General features: G+C 46.3%; 1 protein-coding gene across 3 annotated transcripts in view; it reads right to left on the bottom strand.

Annotated features, from left to right (window-relative positions):
* The window catches only part of LOC135054521 (oocyte zinc finger protein XlCOF6.1-like), a 35,845-nt gene extending 22,769 nt beyond the window's left edge, over nucleotides 1–13,076 (bottom strand). For 2 of the 3 annotated variants that reach the window (XM_063957651.1, XM_063957653.1), the window contains exon 1: nucleotides 12,972–13,076. The gene's annotated coding sequence lies outside the window, so the exon portion shown is untranslated. Of the gene's footprint in view, nucleotides 1–9,957; nucleotides 10,027–12,971 lie in introns of those variants that run through there. The other variant, XM_063957652.1, reaches the window with a different exon arrangement.
* Between the last annotated feature and the right edge of the window lie 556 nt (nucleotides 13,077–13,632).

The raw sequence follows: 13,632 nt of genomic DNA, 5'->3' as shown, positions 1-13,632 counted from the left end.
AGTATCTGTCCATGCTGCTACAGCACTACACATCCAGGCCAAAGCAATTGCTGGCCTCAGCAGCGTACCAGAATGTGTATAAACAGACTTCAGGATAGCTTCCTGCTTTCTATCCGCAGGATCCTTTAGGGCGGCCGTATCCTGAGACGGCAGGGCCACCCTTTTAGACAAGCGCGTCAACGCCTTGTCTACCCTGGGCGAGGATTCCCAGCGTAACCTGTCCGTTGGCGGGAAAGGATACGCCATAAGCAATCTCTTGGAAATTATAACCTTCCTATCAGGGGAATCCCACGCTTTCTCACATAATTCATTCAATTCATGTGACGGGGGAAAAGTCACTTCTTGCTTTTTCTCCCCATACATATAAACCCTCTTGTCAGGGACAGAGTTTTCCTCTGAAATATGCAATACATCCTTCATTGCTACAATCATGTAGCGGATGGCTTTAGTCATTTTAGGCTGCAACTTTGCATCATCGTCATCGACACTGGAGTCAGATTCCGTGTCGACATCTGTGTCAACTATCTGGGATAGTGGCCGCTTTTGAGACCCTGACGGCCTCTGCACTGTAGGATCAGGCATGGGTTGAGACCCTGACTGTCCCAAGGCTACAGCTTTATCAAATCTGTTATGCAATGAGCTTACATTATCATTTAACACCTTCCACATATACATCCAATCAGGTATCGGCCCCGACGGCGGCGACACCACATTTATCTGCACTTGTTCTGCCTCCACGTATCCTTCCTCATCAAACATGTCGACACAGGCGTACAGACACACCGCACACACACAGGGAACGCTCTGACTGAGGACAGGACCCCACAAAGGCTTTTGGGGAGACAGAGAGAGAGTATGCCAGCACACACCCCAGCGCTATATAACCCAGGGATTACACTGTACCTTAGTGTTTACCCAGTAGGTGCTGTTTTATATACCTCTGCGCCTAAATTTATGTGCCCCCCCCTCTCTTTTTTACCCTCTATTGCACCTGTATACTGCAGGGGAGAGCCTGGGGAGCGTCCTTCCAGCGGAGCTGTGAAGAGAAAATGGCGCTGGTGTGCTGAGGAAGAAGGCCACGCCCCCTCAGCGGCGGGCTTCTGTCCCGCTTCTTATGTGTAAAAATGGCGGGGGCTCGTACATATATACAGTGCCTGACTGTATATATGCATATTTTTGCCATCAGGTATCTTAATTGTTGTCCAGGGTGCCCCCCCCCCCCCCCTGCGCCCTGCACCCTACAGTGACCGGAGTGTGTGGGTGTGCTGCGGGAGCAATGGCGCACAGCTGCAGTGCTGTGTGCTACCTTAAGTGAAGACTGGAGTCTTCTGCCGCCGATTTCGATGTCTTCATGCTTCTGCTGCTTCTGTACTTCTGGTTCTGCGAGGGGGACGGCGGCGCGGCTCCGGGAACGGACGATTAAGGTTAGGTACCTGTGTTCGATCCCTCTGGAGCTAATGGTGTCCAGTAGCCTAAGAAGCGCAACCTAGCCGCATTTAGTAGGTTTGCTTCTCTCCCCTCAGTCCCACGTAGCAGTAAGTCTGTTGCCAGCAGAAGCTCTCTGAAAATACAAAACCTAACTAATTTTTGCCATCAGGTATCTTAATTGTTGTCCAGGGCGCCCCCCCCCCCCCCCCCCCCCCTGCGCCCTGCACCCTACAGTGACCGGAGTGTGTGGGTGTGCTGCGGGAGCAATGGCGCACAGCTGCAGTGCTGTGTGCTACCTTAAGTGAAGACTGGAGTCTTCTGCCGCCGATTTCGATGTCTTCATGCTTCTGCTGCTTCTGTACTTCTGGTTCTGCGAGGGGGACGGCGGCGCGGCTCCGGGAACGGACGATTAAGGTTAGGTACCTGTGTTCGATCCCTCTGGAGCTAATGGTGTCCAGTAGCCTAAGAAGCGCAACCTAGCCGCATTTAGTAGGTTTGCTTCTCTCCCCTCAGTCCCACGTAGCAGTAAGTCTGTTGCCAGCAGAAGCTCTCTGAAAATACAAAACCTAACTAAAATACTTTCTTTCTTAGTAAGCTCAGGAGAGCCCACTAAAAGCACCCAGCTTTTGCCGGGCACAGATTCTAACTGAGGTCTGGAGGAGGGGCATAGAGGGAGGAACCAGTGCACACCAGGTAGTACTAAATCTTTCTTTAGAGTGCCCAGTCTCCTGCGGAGCCCATCTATTCCCCATGGTCCTTACGGAGTCCCCAGCATCCACTAGGACGTTAGAGAAATATATAGATATATATATATATATATATATATAAGCGGATTGTCCGGAACCTTCGAGTCCCTACTAAAATTAATGTGTTCTGAATGTGTATGACCATGTACTGAAATCCCCAGGTGTGGATCTACCAGGAAACATTATGAAAACCTAGTATTCGTCGACAGCAGGGAGTAGTACCAGGCAAAATAACATTCTTGCGACCCCGAGGGGTCCGAGGGAAGTATACATATATAATTTTAATAACACTCCCCCACATATACTACCATGTCTGTGCTCGAGCTACAGGCCCAGGGAACAGTACCATACATATAAATATATATACAGGTATAAGGCAGTTACAACATGTCAATTTACACCCAGTAATAACAGTTGGTGCCGACAGGGTCACCCACATACTACTGTGTCTCCCCTACAGTGTTTTCTTTTGATAAGCAGACAACTACCGACCTGCTGACACTGCATCTACCGAATCAAGTACCCACAGGCGCCGGCGATGCCGACAGTGATCCCCACAGCCGGTTGTGTCGACATATGTGGACTAAAATGCTATTTTGGGTATATCTGACAGGGAACACACAGAGATATATGCACAACACAAGGATGAGATGACCATTTCTAAAATAGTGCTATATTTCCTTTACAAAGCACTAAAAAACAGTGCCCCCCCTCGTATACATTGCTTTTGGTGGGGACATTGCGAAAATGGTGCTGAATCATGTTGTGAGAGGTAAGCCCCGCCCCTTTTCGGCGCGCTTCAGCCCCGCTATAAATATAGCTTTTTATGCTGGCAGGGGTCTGTGTACAGTGCCTATACACTGTATACATGCTTTGCCAGCCTAATTTGAGGTCATATATTGCCTCCCGCGCCCTTGGTGTGTGGGAGCAATGGCGCGCAGCGCGACCGCTGTTATACATATACTGGCGGGGGTATCGTACACGGTGCCCTGTCACCGAATATGGATCTTATGCCAGTGGAGAGACCATCAGTAACTTGCTACCCAGGGCGCTCCCCCCCAGCGCCCTGCACCCTGTAAGTGCCGTTGGTGTGTGGGAGTACGGAGCGCAGTGCGACCGCTGCGCTGTACCTCCGTTACTGAAGTCTTCTGCCGTCACTGAAGTCTTTTGATCTTCACATACTCACCCGGCTTCTATCTTCTGGCTCTGTGAGGGGGTGATGGCGCGGCTCCGGGAACGAGCAGCTAGGCGCACCAAGTGATCGAACCCTCTGCAGCTAATGGTGTCCAGTAGCCTAAGAAGCAGAGCCCTTGAACTCAGAAGAAGTAGGTCTGACTTCTCTCCCCTCAGTCCCACGCTGCAGGGAGCCTGTAGCCAGCAGGACTCCCTGAAAATAATAAACCTAACATAAAGTCTTCCCAGAGAAACTCAGGAGAGCTCCCCTAGTGTGTGTCCAGTCTCTCCTGGGCACAGAATCTAACTGAGGTCTGGAGGAGGGGCATAGAGGGAGGAGCCACTTTACACCCATTCAAAGTCTTTTAGTGTGCCCATGTCTCCTGCGGATCCCATCTATACCCCATGGTCCTTACAGAGTCCCCAGCATCCTCTAGGACATATGAGAAAATAATAATACAACATATCAAAATGTGACGGGGGCTGTGTTATTCCCCCTCATATATCACTGTACGGTCCCCTCTCCCCTATATAATAATACCACATATCAGCGTGTGCCGGGAGCTGTGTTATTCCCCCTCATATATCACTGTACGTTCCCCTCTCCCCTATATAATAATACCACATATCAGTGTGTGCCGGGAGCTGTGTTATTCCCCTCATATATCACTGTACGTTCCCCTCTCCCCTATATAATAATACTACCACCACAAATCAGTGTGTGCCGCGAGCTGTGTTATTCCCCCTCATATATCACTGTACGGTCCCCTCTCCCCTATATAATAATAATACCACATATCAGCGTGTGTCGGGAGCTGTGTTATTCCCCCTCATACATCACTGTACGTTCCCCTCTCCCCTATATAATAATACCACATATCAGTGTGTGCCAGGGCTGTGTTATTCCTCCTCATATATCACTGTACGTCCCCTCTCCCCTATATAATAATAATACCACATATCAGCGTGTGCCGGGAGCTGTGTTATTCCCCCTCATATATCACTGTACGGTCCCCTATATAATAATAATACTACCACATATCAGCGTGTGCCGGGAGCTGTGTTATTCCCCCTCATATATCACTGTATGGTCCCCTCTCCCCTATATAATAATAATACCACATATCAGCGTGTGCCTGGAGCTGTGTTATTCCCCCTCATATATCACTGTACGTTCCCCTCTCCCCTATATAATAATAATACCACCACATATCAGTGTGTGCCGGGAGCTGTGTTATTCCCCCTCATATATCACTGTATAGTCCCCTCTCCCCTATATAATAATAATACCACATATCAGTGTGTGCCGGGAGCTGTGTTATTCCCCCTCATATATCACTGTACGGTCCCCTCTCCCCTATATAATAACACCACATATCAGTGTGTGGCGGGAGCTGTGTTATCCCCCCTCATATATCACTGTACAGTCCCCTCTCCCCTATATAATAATAATACCACATATCAGTGTGTGCCGGGAGCTGTGTTATTCCCCCTCATATATCACTGTACGGTCCCCTCTCCCCTATATAATAATACCACCACATATCAGTGTGTGCCGGGAGCTGTGTTATTCCCCCTCATATATCACTGTACGGTCCCCTCTCCCCTATATAATAATAATACCACATATCAGTGTGTGGCGGGAGCTGTGTTATTCCCCCTCATATATCACTGTACGGTCCCCTCTCCCCTATATAATAATAATACCACATATCAGTGTGTGCCGGGAGCTGTGTTATTCCTCCTCATATATCACTGTACGGTCCCCTCTCCCCTATATAATAATAATACTACCACATATCAGCGTGTGCCGGGAGATGTGTTATTCCTCCTCATATATCACTGTACGGTCCCCTCTCCCCTATATAATAATAATACCACATATCAGTGTGTGCCGGGAGCTGTGATATTCCCCCTCATATATCACTGTACAGTCCTCTCTTCCCTGTATAATAATACCACATATCAGTGTGTGGCGGGAGCTGTGTTATTCCCCCTCATATATCACTGTACTGTCCCCTTTCCCCTATATAATAATAATAATGTCACATATCAGCATGTGTCGGGAGCTGTGTTATTCCCCCTCATATATCACTGTATGGTCCCCTCTCCCCTATATAATAATAATACCACATATCAGTGTGTGCCGGGAGCTGTGTTATCCTCCCTCATTTATCACTGTACAGTCCCCTCTCCCCTATATAATAATAATACTACCACATATCAGCGTGTGCCGGGAGCTGTGTTATTCCCCCTCATATATCACTGTACGGTCCCCTCTCCCCTATATAATAATAATACCACATATCAGCGTGTGGCGGGAGCTGTGTTATTCCTCCTCATATATCACTGTATGTTCCCCTCTCCCCTATATAATAATAATATCACATATCAGCGTGTGCCGGGAGCTGTGTTATTCCCCCTCATATATCACTGTACGGTCACCTCTCCCCTATATAATAATAATACCACATATCAGCGTGTGGCGGGAGCTGTGTTATTCCTCCTCATATATCACTGTATGTTCCCCTCTCCCCTATATAATAATAATATCACATATCAGCGTGTGCCGGGAGCTGTGTTATTCCCCCTCATATATCACTGTACGGTCACCTCTCCCCTATATAATAATAATACCACATATCAGCGTGTGGCGGGAGCTGTGTTATTCCTCCTCATATATCACTGTACGGTCCCCTCTCCCCTATATAATAATAATACTACCACATATCAGCGTGTGCCGGGAGCTGTGTTATTCCCCCTCATATATCACTGTACGGTCCCCTCTCCCCTATTTAATAATAATACCACATATCAGCGTGTGCCGGGAGCTGTGTTATTCCCCCTCATATATCACTGTACGTTCCCCTCTCCCCTATATAATAATAATACCACCACATATCAGTGTGTGCCGGGAGCTGTGTTATTCCCCCTCATATATCACTGTACAGTCCTCTCTTCCCTATATAATAATAACACCACAAATCAGCGTGTGCCGGGAGCTGTGTTATTCCCCCTCATATATCACTGTACAGTCTCCTCTCCCCTATATAATAATAATGTCACATATCAGCGTGTGTCGGGAGCTGTGTTATTCCCCCTCATATATCACTGTACAGTCCCCTCTCCCCTATATAATAATACCACATATCAGCGTGTGTCGGGAGCTGTGTTATTCCCCCTCATATATCACTGTACAGTCCCCTCTCCCCTATATAATAATAATACCACATATCAGCGTGTGCCGGGAGCTGTGTTATTCCCCCTCATATATCACTGTACAGTCTCCTCTCCCCTATATAATAATAATGTCACATATCAGCGTGTGTCGGGAGCTGTGTTATTCCCCCTCATATATCACTGTACGGTCCCCTCTCCCCTATATAATAATAATACCACATATCAGCGTGTGCCGGAAGCTGTGTTATTCCTCCTCATATATCACTGTACGGTCCCCTCTCCCCTATATAATAATAATACCACATATCAGCGTGTGCCGGGAGCTGTGTTATTCCCTCATATATTACTGTACAGTCCCCTCTCCCCTATATAATAATATCACATATCAGCGTGTGCCGGGAGCTGTGTTATTCCCCCTCATATATCACTGTACAGTCCCCTCTCCCCTATATAATAATAATGTCACATATCAGCGTGTGTCGGGAGCTGTGTTATTCCCCCTCATATATCACTGTACTGTCCCCTCTCCCCTATATAATAATACCACATATCAGCGTGTGCCGGGAGCTGTGTTATTCCCCCTCATATATCACTGTACTGTCCCCTCTCCCCTATATAATAATAATGTCACATATCAGCGTGTGTCGGGAGCTGTGTTATTCCCCCTCATATATAACTGTACTGTCCCCTCTCCCCTATATAATAATACCACATATCAGCGTGTGCCGGGAGCTGTGTTATTCCTCCTCATATATCACTGTACGGTCCCCTCTCCCCTATATAATAATAATACCACATATCAGCGTGTGTCGGGAGCTGTGTTATTCCCCCTCATATATAACTGTACTGTCCCCTCTCCCCTATATAATAATACCACATATCAGCGTGTGCCGGGAGCTGTGTTATTCCTCCTCATATATCACTGTACGGTCCCCTCTCCCCTATATAATAATAATACCACATATCAGCGTGTGCCGGGAGCTGTGTTATTCCCTCATATATCACTGTACAGTCCCCTCTCCCCTATATAATAATAATACCACATATCAGCGTGTGCCGGGAGCTGTGTTATTCCCCCTCATATATCACTGTACAGTCTCCTCTCCCCTATATAATAATGTCACATATCAGCGTGTGTCGGGAGCTGTGTTATTCCCCCTCATATATCACTGTACGGTCCCCTCTCCCCTATATAATAATAATACCACATATCAGTGTGTGCCGGGAGCTGTGTTATTCCCTCATATATCACTGTACAGTCCCCTCTCCCCTATATAATAATACCACATATCAGTGTGTGTCGGGAGCTGTGTTATTCCCCCTCATATATCACTGTACGGTCCCCTCTCCCCTATATAATAATAATACCACATATCAGCGTGTGTCGGGAGCTGTGTTATTCCCCCTCATATATCACTGTACGGTCCCCTCTCCCCTATATAATAATAATACCACATATCAGCGTGTGCCGGGAGCTGTGTTATTCCCCCTCATATATCACTATACGGTCCCCTCTCCCCTATATAATAATAATACCACATATCAGTGTGTGCCGGGAGCTGTGTTATTCCCTCATATATCACTGTACAGTCCCCTCTCCCCTATATAATAATACCACATATTAGTGTGTGCCGGGAGCTGTGTTATTCCCCCTCATATATCACTGTACAGTCCCCTCTCCCCTATATAATAATAATACCACATATCAGCGTGTGCCGGGAGCTGTGTTATTCCTCCTCATATCACTGTACGGTCCCCTCTCCCCTATATAATAATAATACCACATATTAGCGTGTGCCGGGAGCTGTGTTATTCCCTCATATATCACTGTACAGTCCCCTCTCCCCTATATAATAATAACACCACAAATCAGCGTGTGCCGGGAGCTGTGTTATTCCCCCTCATATATCACTGTACAGTCTCCTCTCCCCTATATAATAATAATGTCACATATCAGCGTGTGTCGGGAGCTGTGTTATTCCCCCTCATATATCACTGTACAGTCCCCTCTCCCCTATATAATAATAATACCACATATCAGCGTGTGCCGGAAGCTGTGTTATTCCTCCTCATATATCACTGTACGGTCCCCTCTCCCCTATATAATAATAATACCACATATCAGCGTGTGCCGGGAGCTGTGTTATTCCCTCATATATTACTGTACAGTCCCCTCTCCCCTATATAATAATATCACATATCAGCGTGTGCCGGGAGCTGTGTTATTCCCCCTCATATATCACTGTACAGTCCCCTCTCCCCTATATAATAATAATGTCACATATCAGCGTGTGTCGGGAGCTGTGTTATTCCCCCTCATATATCACTGTACTGTCCCCTCTCCCCTATATAATAATACCACATATCAGCGTGTGCCGGGAGCTGTGTTATTCCCCCTCATATATCACTGTACTGTCCCCTCTCCCCTATATAATAATAATGTCACATATCAGCGTGTGTCGGGAGCTGTGTTATTCCCCCTCATATATAACTGTACTGTCCCCTCTCCCCTATATAATAATACCACATATCAGCGTGTGCCGGGAGCTGTGTTATTCCTCCTCATATATCACTGTACGGTCCCCTCTCCCCTATATAATAATAATACCACATATCAGCGTGTGTCGGGAGCTGTGTTATTCCCCCTCATATATAACTGTACTGTCCCCTCTCCCCTATATAATAATACCACATATCAGCGTGTGCCGGGAGCTGTGTTATTCCTCCTCATATATCACTGTACGGTCCCCTCTCCCCTATATAATAATAATACCACATATCAGCGTGTGCCGGGAGCTGTGTTATTCCCTCATATATCACTGTACAGTCCCCTCTCCCCTATATAATAATAATACCACATATCAGCGTGTGCCGGGAGCTGTGTTATTCCCCCTCATATATCACTGTACAGTCTCCTCTCCCCTATATAATAATGTCACATATCAGCGTGTGTCGGGAGCTGTGTTATTCCCCCTCATATATCACTGTACGGTCCCCTCTCCCCTATATAATAATAATACCACATATCAGTGTGTGCCGGGAGCTGTGTTATTCCCTCATATATCACTGTACGGTCCCCTCTCCCCTGTATAATAATACCACATATCAGTGTGTGTCGGGAGCTGTGTTATTCCCCCTCATATATCACTGTACGGTCCCCTCTCCCCTATATAATAATAATACCACATATCAGTGTGTGCCGGGAGCTGTGTTATTCCCTCATATATCACTGTACAGTCCCCTCTCCCCTATATAATAATACCACATATCAGTGTGTGTCGGGAGCTGTGTTATTCCCCCTCATATATCACTGTACGGTCCCCTCTCCCCTATATAATAATAATACCACATATCAGCGTGTGTCGGGAGCTGTGTTATTCCCCCTCATATATCACTGTACGGTCCCCTCTCCCCTATATAATAATAATACCACATATCAGCATGTGCCGGGAGCTGTGTTATTCCTCCTCATATATCACTGTACGGTCTCCTCTCCCCTATATAATAATAATAATACCACATATCAGTGTGTGTCGGGAGCTGTGTTATTCCCCCTCATATATCACTGTACGGTCCCCTCTCCCCTATATAATAATAATACCACATATCAGCGTGTGTCGGGAGCTGTGTTATTCCCCCTCATATATCACTGTACGGTCCCCTCCCCCCTATATAATAATAACACCACATATCAGCGTGTGCCGGGAGCTGTGTTATTCCTCCTCATATATCACTGTACGGTCCCCTCTCCCCTATATAATAATAATACCACATATCAGCGTGTGTCGGGAGCTGTGTTATTCCCCCTCATATATAACTGTACTGTCCCCTCTCCCCTATATAATAATACCACATATCAGCGTGTGTCGGGAGCTGTGTTATTCCCCCTCATATATCACTGTACGGTCCCCTCTCCCCTATATAATAATAATACCACATATCAGCGTGTGTCGGGAGCTGTGTTATTCCCCCTCATATATCACTGTACGGTCCCCTCTCCCCTATATAATAATAATACCACATATCAGCATGTGCCGGGAGCTGTGTTATTCCTCCTCATATATCACTGTACGGTCTCCTCTCCCCTATATAATAATAATAATACCACATATCAGTGTGTGTCGGGAGCTGTGTTATTCCCCCTCATATATCACTGTACGGTCCCCTCTCCCCTATATAATAATAATACCACATATCAGCGTGTGTCGGGAGCTGTGTTATTCCCCCTCATATATCACTGTACTGTCCCCTCTCCCCTATATAATAATACCACATATCAGCGTGTGCCGGGAGCTGTGTTATTCCCCCTCATATATCACTGTACTGTCCCCTCTCCCCTATATAATAATAATGTCACATATCAGCGTGTGTCGGGAGCTGTGTTATTCCCCCTCATATATAACTGTACTGTCCCCTCTCCCCTATATAATAATACCACATATCAGCGTGTGCCGGGAGCTGTGTTATTCCTCCTCATATATCACTGTACGGTCCCCTCTCCCCTATATAATAATAATACCACATATCAGCGTGTGTCGGGAGCTGTGTTATTCCCCCTCATATATAACTGTACTGTCCCCTCTCCCCTATATAATAATACCACATATCAGCGTGTGCCGGGAGCTGTGTTATTCCTCCTCATATATCACTGTACGGTCCCCTCTCCCCTATATAATAATAATACCACATATCAGCGTGTGCCGGGAGCTGTGTTATTCCCTCATATATCACTGTACAGTCCCCTCTCCCCTATATAATAATAATACCACATATCAGCGTGTGCCGGGAGCTGTGTTATTCCCCCTCATATATCACTGTACAGTCTCCTCTCCCCTATATAATAATGTCACATATCAGCGTGTGTCGGGAGCTGTGTTATTCCCCCTCATATATCACTGTACGGTCCCCTCTCCCCTATATAATAATAATACCACATATCAGTGTGTGCCGGGAGCTGTGTTATTCCCTCATATATCACTGTACGGTCCCCTCTCCCCTGTATAATAATACCACATATCAGTGTGTGTCGGGAGCTGTGTTATTCCCCCTCATATATCACTGTACGGTCCCCTCTCCCCTATATAATAATAATACCACATATCAGTGTGTGCCGGGAGCTGTGTTATTCCCTCATATATCACTGTACAGTCCCCTCTCCCCTATATAATAATACCACATATCAGTGTGTGTCGGGAGCTGTGTTATTCCCCCTCATATATCACTGTACGGTCCCCTCTCCCCTATATAATAATAATACCACATATCAGCGTGTGTCGGGAGCTGTGTTATTCCCCCTCATATATCACTGTACGGTCCCCTCTCCCCTATATAATAATAATACCACATATCAGCATGTGCCGGGAGCTGTGTTATTCCTCCTCATATATCACTGTACGGTCTCCTCTCCCCTATATAATAATAATAATACCACATATCAGTGTGTGTCGGGAGCTGTGTTATTCCCCCTCATATATCACTGTACGGTCCCCTCTCCCCTATATAATAATAATACCACATATCAGCGTGTGTCGGGAGCTGTGTTATTCCCCCTCATATATCACTGTACGGTCCCCTCCCCCCTATATAATAATAACACCACATATCAGCGTGTGCCGGGAGCTGTGTTATTCCTCCTCATATATCACTGTACGGTCCCCTCTCCCCTATATAATAATAATACCACATATCAGCGTGTGTCGGGAGCTGTGTTATTCCCCCTCATATATAACTGTACTGTCCCCTCTCCCCTATATAATAATACCACATATCAGCGTGTGTCGGGAGCTGTGTTATTCCCCCTCATATATCACTGTACGGTCCCCTCTCCCCTATATAATAATAATACCACATATCAGCGTGTGTCGGGAGCTGTGTTATTCCCCCTCATATATCACTGTACGGTCCCCTCTCCCCTATATAATAATAATACCACATATCAGCATGTGCCGGGAGCTGTGTTATTCCTCCTCATATATCACTGTACGGTCTCCTCTCCCCTATATAATAATAATAATACCACATATCAGTGTGTGTCGGGAGCTGTGTTATTCCCCCTCATATATCACTGTACGGTCCCCTCTCCCCTATATAATAATAATACCACATATCAGCGTGTGTCGGGAGCTGTGTTATTCCCCCTCATATATCACTGTACGGTCCCCTCCCCCCTATATAATAATAACACCACATATCAGCGTGTGCCGGGAGCTGTGTTATTCCCCCTCATATATCACTATACGGTCCCCTCTCCCCTATATAATAATAATACCACATATCAGTGTGTGCCGGGAGCTGTGTTATTCCCTCATATATCACTGTACAGTCCCCTCTCCCCTATATAATAATACCACATATTAGTGTGTGCCGGGAGCTGTGTTATTCCCCTCATATATCACTGTACGGTCCTCTATATAAAAACACTGTAGTATAAGAGAGAGATATTACCTCAGCCCTGGTCAGGGATCACACAGTAATAAGCATCGTACAGTAATGATGTGTAATATACTAGCCGGGATTGCCAGGTTCCACAATGGCGGCTGAGACAGCGTATGTCCCCGCCCCTTTTTTGCGTCACCGTCTACAGCCGGGTGATGCATGAGCTGTGACTAGGAGACTATGGGAAGATGGCCGCCTCCTTGGTATGAGACAGAATCACTAGTATAAATGATTTAAACTCGCTAAAATAATTTTCTCCGTTGTGAAATTTTTTATCACAGAGACTCAGGTAGAGTAATGTAGAGGACGTTTCTATTATTTACATTATAAATCATTGCAATAGCTTAACGAAACATTAAATGTATTTTTTGGTTTGTGAGCTACAGGAATATGGGTTGTAGCTCTTCCGGTACTCGCCCGTAGCTCCTCCTCCTGGTGACGTGTCTCCTCCCCTAGAAACGTCAGAAGGTCCCTGACTCCATTCTCCCACTCCGAAATAGAATCAACCCATTCACATTGAGGGAGGGGTTGTGAGGGTACTAGGAGGCATTACGTGTGTAACATGGGGGTATGAGGGTATGAGGGTATAAAGGGGCATTACGTGTGTAACATGGGGGTATGAGGGTATAAAGGGGCATTACATGTATAACATGGGGGTATGAGGGTATAA

Source organism: Pseudophryne corroboree, chromosome 3, assembly GCF_028390025.1.
Source record: "Pseudophryne corroboree isolate aPseCor3 chromosome 3, aPseCor3.hap2, whole genome shotgun sequence".
In the NCBI taxonomy this organism is placed as follows: domain Eukaryota; kingdom Metazoa; phylum Chordata; class Amphibia; order Anura; family Myobatrachidae; genus Pseudophryne; species Pseudophryne corroboree.
Note: the sequence above shows the minus strand (reverse complement) of the source record. Positions and strands in the feature narration are given on the sequence as shown.